Here is a 9424-nt window from a genome sequence, read left to right as displayed (position 1 = left end):
ATGAAGCCAGCATTACCCTGATCCCCAAACCAGGCAAGGACCCTACCAAAAGGAGAATTTCACACCAATATCAATGATGAATATGGATGCTAAGATTCTCAACAAGATCCTGCCAACAGGATCCAACAGCACATTAAAAAGATTATCCACCATGATCAGGTGGGATTCATCCCTGGGCTACAAGGATGGTTCAACATTCGCAAATCAATCAATGTGATACAACAAATTAATATGAGAAGAGAGAAGAACCACGTGGTCCTCTCAATTGATGCAGAAAGAGCATTTGACAAATCCAACATCCGTTCCTGATTAAAACTCTTCAAAGTATAGGGATAGAGGGAACATTCCTGAACCTCATCAAATCTATCTATGAAAGACCCACAGCAAATATCATCCTCAATGGGAAAAAGCTTGCAGCCTTCCCATTGAGATCAGGAACAAGACAAGGATGCCCACTTTCACCACTCTTGTTCAACATAGTATTAGAAGTCCTATCAACAGCAATCAGACAACAGAGAGAAATAAAAGGTATCCAAATTGGTAATGAAGAAGTCAAACTCTGTCCCTTCGCAGATGACATGATTCTTTATATGGAAATCCCAAAAGACTCCACCCCCAAACTACTAGAAATCATACAGCAATTCAGCAGCGTGGCAGGATACAAAGTCAATGTGCAGAAATCAGTGGCTTTCTTATACACTAACAATGAAAATACAGAAAGGGAAATTAGAGAAGAGATTCCATTTAATATAGCACCAAGAACCATAAGATACCTGGGAATATACCTAACTAAAGTGGTAAAGGATCTGTACTTGAAGAACTGCAGAACACTCATGAAAGAAACTGAAGAAGACACAAATAGATGGAAGAACATTCCATGCTCTTGGATCGGAAGAATAAACATTGTTAAAATGTCTATACTGCCTAGAGCATTCTATATTTTTAATGCCATTCCGATCAAAATTCCACCGACATTCCTCAAAGAGCTGGAACAAATAATCCTAAAATTTGTATGGAATCAGAAGAGACCCCGAATCGCTAAGGAAATGTTGAAAAACAAAAATAAAGCTGGCGGCATCACCCTACCTGACTTCAAGGTTTATTACAAAGCTGTGATCAACAAGACAGCATGGTACTGGCATAAAAACAGACACATAGACCAGTGGAACAGAGTAGAGAGCCCAGATATGAACCCTCAACTCTATGGTCAATTAATCTTCGACAAAACAGGAAAAAAGATACAGTGGAAAAAAGACAGGCTCTTCAATAAATGGTGCTGGGAAAACTGGACAGCTATATTTAGAAGAATGAAACTCCACCATTCTCTTACACTGTACACAAAGATCAACTCAAAATGGATAAAAGACCTCAACGTGAGACAGGAATCCATCAGAATCTTAGAGGAGAACATAGGCAGAAATCTCTTTGATATCAGGCACAGCAACTTCTTTCAAAATACGTCTCCAAAGGCAAAGGAAACAAAAGCGAAAATAAACTTCTGGGACTTCATCAAAATCAAAAGCTTCTGCACAGCAAAGGAAACAGTCAAAAAAAAACAAAGAGGCAACACACGGAATGGGAGAAGATATTTGCAAATGTCAGTACAGACAAAAGGTTGATATCCAGGATCTATAATGAACTCCTCAAACTCAACCTTCACGAAACAGACAAACATTCAGAAAATGGGCAGAAGAGATGAACAGACACTTCTCCAAAAAAGACGTACAAATGGCTATCAGACACATGAAAAAATGCTGATCATCATTAGCCCTCAGGGAGATTCAAATTAAAACCACATTGATATATCACCTTAAACCAGTTAGAATGGCCCAAATTAACAAAACAGGAAACAACATGTGTTGGAGAGGATGGGGAGAAAGGGGAAACCTCTTACACTGTTGGTGGGAATGCAAGTTGGTGCAGCCTCTTTGGAGAACAGTGTGGAGATTCCTCAAGAAATTAAAAATAGAGCTTCCCGATGACCCTGCAATTGCACTCCTGGGTATTTACCAGATAGAGAAACAGATGTCGTAAAAAGGAGGGCCATATGTACCCCAATGTTTATAGCAGCAATGGCCACAGTCGCCAAACTATGGAAAGAACCAAGATGCCCTTCAATGGATGAATGGATAAGGGAGATGTGGTTCATATACACTATGGAGTATTATGCCTCCATCAGAAAGGATGAATACCCAACTTTTGTAGCAACATGGACGAGAATGGAAGAGATTATATGAGTGAAATTAGTCAAGCAGAGAGAGTCAATTATCATATGGTTTCACTAATTTGTGGAGCATAACAAATAGCATGGAGGACAAGGGGTGTCAGAGAGGAGTAGGGAAGTTGGGTAAATTGGAAGGGGAGGTGAACCATGAGAGACTATGGACTCTGAAAAACAATCTGAGGGGTTTGAAGTGGTGGGGGGGGTGGGAGGTTGGGGTACCAGTTGGTGGGTATTATAGAGGGCACGGCTTGCTTGGAGCACTTGGTGTGGTGAAAAAATAATTAATATTGTTTTTCTGAAAATAAATAAATTTTAAAAAAAGAATTAAAAAATAAATAAATAAATAAAGAAGGAATCTCTTCGGACTGACTCTCTGGTAACTCCATAGGCGCACATAGTGCTCTAGTATCAGACGTCTATCCGTTGGACTATAACAAGTTCTGCTTAAGGGAAACTCCTTCAGGATGTATCGCACTTCTCACAGTATCTTTTCAGTGGAGGAAAGAAGATAGAACAAGGACGGACACAGGGAACGTTGCGCCGTGAGCCTGAAGGACAGTGTATGGCACATAGTCCTCTATGACTCATACTGGAAGGTCAACACCTATGATGTTCCACTGTGTCTAACTCATCTCAAAACACTTCAGATGTAAGAGGGAACTGTGCTATTGTACGTTCTCACGACAGGAATGACTCTGTGCTAAGTTGGAAACTCTAGGACCTGTCTATGTTGCAATCATAAAGTATCTCATACAGGACCCTGACAGGTGATTCTTAGGAAGGTATCTTTTCAGAGATCTTACTAAAAGTGCACTCTCATTCATAAGAGTGTCTCCTTATTTGAGGAATGATGATAGAACAGGAACTGACTATGGGCACATTAGGTACTGTGAGTAAAGTGCAGGCAATGGCGCTTAGGCATCCCAAACACATATCGGATGATCACGACCAGTGGTGATCCGCACTTTCTTTCTGTGTTAAATAACTTCCAAATTGTGAGGGAAGTGTGCTTTAGGAGCGATTCGTTGCAGTGTTGCGTCCGTAAAAGATGGAAGCTCTTGGCACTGACTCTGTGGTAACTGCAATAGGCGCACATAGGGGTCTAGTATCAGATGTCTATCCGTTGGACTCTACCAAGTTCTGTTTAGTGGAAACTCCTTCAGGTTGTATCGAACATCTCACAGTATCTTTACAGTGGAGGAAAGAAGATAGAACAAGGACGGACACAGGGAACGTTGCGACCTGAGACTGAATGACAGTGTATGGCACATAGGTCTCTAGGACACATACTGGAAGGTCAACACCTGTGATGACCAATGTGTCTAACTCATCTCAAAACACTTCAAATGTAATACGGAATTGTCCTACTGTAGGTTCTCACGAAAGGAATGAGAATGTGCTAAGTTGGAAACTGTAGGACCTGTCTGTGTAGCGATCATAAAGTGTCTCGTAGAGGACCCTGACAGGTGATTCGTAGGAAGGTATCTTTTCAGGGATCCTACTTAACTGCGTTCTCATTCATAACAGTGTCTCCTCCTTTGAGGAATGATGATAGAACACGGACGGACTACGGGCACATTAGCCACTGTGAGTAAAGTGCAGGCTATGGCGCATAGGCATCCCAAACATATATCGGATGATCACGACCAGTGGTAATCCGCACTTTCCTTCTGTTTTAAAAACGCTTCCAACATTGTGAGGGAAGTGTGCTTTAGGAGGGGTTCTTTGCAATATTGTGTCTGTTAAGGATGGAAGCTCTTGGGACTGACTCTGCAGTAACAGCAATAGGCACACATAGGGCACTAGTATGAGACGTCTATCCGTTGGACTATAGCAAGTTCTGTTTAAGGGAAACTCCTTCAGGCGGAATCGCACATCTCAAAGTGTCTTTTCGGCGGAGGAAAGAAGACAGATCAAGGATGGACAGAGGGAACGTTGCAACCTGAGATTAAAAGGACAGGATATGGCACAGAGGCCTCTAGGACACATACTGGAAGGTCAACACCTGTGATGTTCCACTGTGCCTAACTCGTCTCCAAACACTTCAATAGTTCGAGGGAACTGTGCTACTGTACGTTCTCACGACAGGAATGAGTCTGTGCTAAGTTGAAAACTGTAGGACCTGTCTGTGTAGCAATCATAAAGTGTCTCATACAGGACCCTGAAAGGTGAATCGTAGGAAGGTATCTTTTCGGGGATCCTACTTATAGTGCGTTCTCATTCATAATAGTGTCTCCTTATTTGGGGAATGATGAGAGAACACGGACCGACTATGGGCCCATTAGGTACTGTGAGTAAAGTGCAGGCTATGGCCCTTAGGCATCCCAAACACATATTGGATGATCACGACCAGTGGTGATCCACACGTTCTTTCTGTGTTAAAAACGCTTCCAACATTGTGAGGGAAGTGTGCTTTAGGAGGGATTCGTTGCAGTGTTGCGTCTGTTAAAGAAGGAAGGTATTGGATCTGACTCTGTGGTAACTGCAATAGGCGCACAAAGGGCTCTAGTATCAAATATCTATTGTTGGACTATAGCAAGTTCTGTTTAAGGGAAACACTTTCAGCCGGAATCCCAATTCTCACAGTGTCTTTTCACTGAGGGAAAAGAGATAGAACAAGGACGGACAGAGGGAACGTTGCACCCTAAGTGTGAAGTACAAGGTATGGCACATAGGCCTCTATGACACATAATGGAATGTCAACACCTGTGATGTTCCACTGTGTCACACTATTCTCAGAACACTTCAAAAGTGCAAGGGAACTGTGTAAATGTACGTTCTCACGACAGGAATGAGTCAGTGCTAAGTTGGAAACTGTAGGACCAGTCTGTGTAACAATCATAAAATATCTCGTAAAGGACCCTGACAGGTGATTCTTAGGAAGGTATCTTTTCAGGGATCCTAATTAAAGTGCATTCTCCTTCATAGCAATGTCTCCTCCTTTGTAGAATTATGATAGAATGGACGGACTATGGGCACATTACGTACTGTGAGTAAAGTGCAGGCTATGGCGCTTAGGCATCCCAAACACATAACGGATGATCACGACCAGTGATGATCCGCACTTTATTTCTGTGTTAAAAACGCTTCCAAGAAAGGGGAATCCTCTTACACTGTTGGTGGGAATGCAAATACGTGCAGCCTCTTTGGAGAAAGTGTGGGGATTCCTCAAGAAATTAAAAATAGAGCTTCCCTGTGACCCTGCATTTGCACTCCTGGGTAATTACCAGAAAGACACATGTCGTGAAAAGAAGGGCCATCTGTACCCCAATGTTTATAGCAGCAATGGCCACAGTGGCCATATATTGAAAGAACCAAGATATCCCTTCAACGGATGAATGGATAAGGAAGATGTGTTCCATACACACTATGGAGTATTATTCCTCCATCAGAAAGGATGAATACCCAAATTTTGTAGCAACATAGAGGGACTGGAGGAGATTAAGCTGAGTGAAATTAGTCAGCAGATAGAGGCAATTATCATATGGTTACACTTATTTGTGGAGCATAACAAATAGCATGGGGGAAATGGGGTGTTAGAGAGGAGTAAGGAATTTGGGTAAATTGGAAGGGGAGGTGAACCATGAGAGACTATGGACTCTGAAAAACAGTCTGAGAGTTTTGAAGTGGCGGGGGGTGTGAGGTTGGGGTACCAGGTGGTGTGTATTATAGAGGGCACGGCTTGCATGGAGCACTGGGTGTGGTGAAAATAATGAATACTGTTTTTCTGAAAAGAAATAAATTGTAACAAAAAGAAGGAAGCTCTTGGGACTGACTCTGCAGTAACTGCAATAAGCACACCTAGGGCTCTAGTATCAGACGTCTATCCGTTGGATTATAGCAAGTTTTGTTTAAGGTAAAACTACTTTAGGCTTAATCGCACCTCTCACAGTGTCTTTTCAGTGGAGGAAAGAAGATAGAAAAAGGAAGGACAGAGGCAACGTTGCTCCCTGAGAGAGAAGGACGGGGTATGGCACATAGGCCTCTATGACATATACTGAATGGTCAACATCTGTGATGTTCCACTGTGTCTAACTCGTCTCAAAACACATCAAATGTACGAAGGAACTGTGATACTGTATGTTCTCAAGACAGGAATGAGTCTGTGCTAAGTGGGAAAGTGTAAGACCTCTCTGTGTAGCAATCATAAAGTGTCTCGTACAAAATCTGACAGGTGATTCTTAGGAAGGTATCTTTTCAGGGATCTAACTTAAAGTGCGTTCTCATTCATAACAGTGTCTCCTCCTTTGAGGAATGATGAGAGAACACGGACGGACTTGGGCACATTAGGTAGTGTGAGTAAATTACAGGCTATGGCGCTTAGGCATCCCAAACGCATATGGGATGATCACACCAGTGGTGATCCGCACTTTCTTTCTGTGCTAAAAACGCTTCCAATATTGTGAGGAAAGTGTGCTTTAGGAGGGATATGTTGCAGTGTTGAGTCTGTTAAAGAAGGACGCTCTTGGGACTGACTCTGTGGTAACTGCAATAGGCGCACTTAGACTGTATTATCAGACGTCTCTCCGTTGGACTATAGCAAGTTCTGTTTAAGGCAAACTCCTTCAGGATGAATCGCACTTCTTACAGTATCTTTTCAGCGGAGGAAAAAAGATAGAACAAGGATGGAGAGAGGGAAAGTTGCGCCCTGAGAGTGAAGGACAGGGTATGGCTCTTGGCCTCTATGACACATAGTGGAAGGTCAACACTTGTGATGTTCCACTGTGTCTAACTCGTCTCAAAACACGTCAAATGTATGAGGGAACTGTGCTACTGTACGTTCTCACGACAGTAATAGGTCTGTGGTATTATGGAAACTGTAGGATCTGTCTGTGTTGAAATCATAAATTGTCTCATATAGGACACAGGCAGGTGATTCTTAGGAAGGTATCTTTTCGGGGATCTAACTTAAAGTGCGTTTTCATTCATAACAGTGTCTCCTCCTTTGAGGAATAATGATAGAACTCGGACGGTCTAAGGGCACATTAGGTACTGTGAGTAAAGTGCAGGCTCTGGCGCTTAGGCATCCCAAACACATATCGGATGATCACGACCAGTGGTGATCCGCACGTTCTTTCTGTGTTAAAAATGCTTCCAAAATTGTGAGGGAAGTGTGCTTTAGGAGGGATTCGTTGCATATTTGCGTCTGTTAAAGTGGGAAGCCCTTGGTACTGACTCTGTGGTAACTGCAATAGGCGCACAGAGTGGTCTAGTATCAGACGTCTATCCGTTGGACTATAGCAAGTTCTGTTGAAGGGAAACACATTCAGGCTGAATCCCACTTCTCACAGTGTCTTTTCAGTGGATGAAAGGTGATAGAACAAGGACGGACAGATGGAATGTTGCGCCCTGAGAGTGAAGGACAGGGTATGGCTCATAGGCCTCTATGACTCATACTAGAAGGTCAACACCTGTGATGTTCCACTGTGTCTAACTCGTCTCAAAACACTTCAAATGTACGAGGGAACTGTACTACTCTACGTTCTCACGACAGGAATGAGTCTGTGCTAAGATGCAAACTGTAGGACCTGTCTGTGTAGCAATCATAAAGTGTCTCCAACAGGACCGTGACAGGTGATTCTTAGGAAGGTATCTTTTCAGGGATCCTACTTAAAGTGCGTTCCAATGCACAACAGTGTCTCCTCCTTTGCGGAATGCTGATATACACGGACGGACTATGGGCACATTAGGTACTTGAGTAAAGTGCAGGCTATGGCACTTAGGCATCCCAAACACATATAGGATGATCACGACTAGTGGTGATCCGCACATTCTTTCTGTGATAAAAACGCTTCCAACATTGTGAGGGAAGTGTTCTTTAGGAGGGATTCGTTGCAGTGTTGCATCTGTTAAAGAAGGAAGCTCTTGGGACTGACTCTGTGGTAGCTGCAATAGGCGCTCACAGGGCTCTAGTATCAGACGTCTATGTTGGACTATAGCAAGTTCTGTAAGGGAAACTCCTTCAGGCGGAATCCCACATCTCAAAGTATCTTTTCAGTGGAGTAAGAAGATAGAACAAGGACGGACAGAGGGAATGTTGCGCCCTGAGAGTGAAGGACAGGTATGGTACATAGGCCTGTATGACACATACTGGAAGGTCACCACCTGTGATGTCCACTGTGTCTACCTTGACTAAAAACACTTCAAATGTACGAGGAACTGTGCTAATGTACGTTCCCACGAAAGGAATTAGTCTCTGCTAAGTTGGAAACTGTAGGACCTGTCTGTGTAGCAATCATTAAGTGTCTCGTCCAGGACCCTGACAGGTGATTCTTAGGAAGGTATCTTTCAGGGATCCTACTGAAAGTGCGTTCTCATTCATAACTGTTTCTCCTCCATGACGAATGATGATTGAACACGGACCGACTATTGGCACATTAGGTATTGTGAGTAAAGTGTAGGATATGGCGATTAGGCATCCCAAACACATATCGGATGATCACGACCAGTGGTGATCTGCCCTTTCTTTCTGTGTTAAAAACGCTTCCAACAATGAGAGGTAAGTGTGCTTTAGGAGGGATTCGTTGCAGTGTTGCGTCTGTTAAAGAAAGAAACTCTTGGGACTGACCCTGTGGTAACTGCATTAGGGGCACATGGGGCTCTAGTATCAGACGTCTATCCGTTGGCTACTATAGCAAGTTATGTTTAAGGGAAACTCCTTCAGGCGGAATACCACATCTCACAGTATCTTTTCAGTGGAGGAAAGGAGATAGAACAAAGACGGACAGAGAGAACGTTGCGACCTGAGAATGAAGGACAGAGTATGGCACATAGGCCATTATGACACATACTGGAAGGTCAACACCTGTGATGTACCACTGTGTCTAACTCATCCCAAAACTCTTCAAATGTACGAGGGAACTGTGCTACTGCACCTTCTCATGACAGGAATGAGTCTGTGCTAAGTTGGAAACTGTAGGACCTGTCTGTGTAGCAATCATAAAGTGTCTCATACAGGACCCTGACAGGTGATTCTTAGGAAGGTATCTTTTCAGGGATCCTAATTAAAGTGCGTTCTCATTCATAACAGTGTCTCCTCCTTTGAAGAATGATGATAGGACACGGACGGACTATGGGCACATTAGGTACTGTGAGTAAAGTGAAGGCTATGGCGCTTAGGCATCCCAAACACATATTGGATAATCACGACCAGTGGTGATCCGCACAGTCTTTCTGTGGTAAAAACACTGCCAACATTGT

This window comes from Neovison vison, chromosome 10, assembly GCF_020171115.1.
Source record: "Neovison vison isolate M4711 chromosome 10, ASM_NN_V1, whole genome shotgun sequence".
NCBI lineage: Eukaryota > Metazoa > Chordata > Mammalia > Carnivora > Mustelidae > Neogale > Neogale vison.
Note: the sequence above shows the minus strand (reverse complement) of the source record.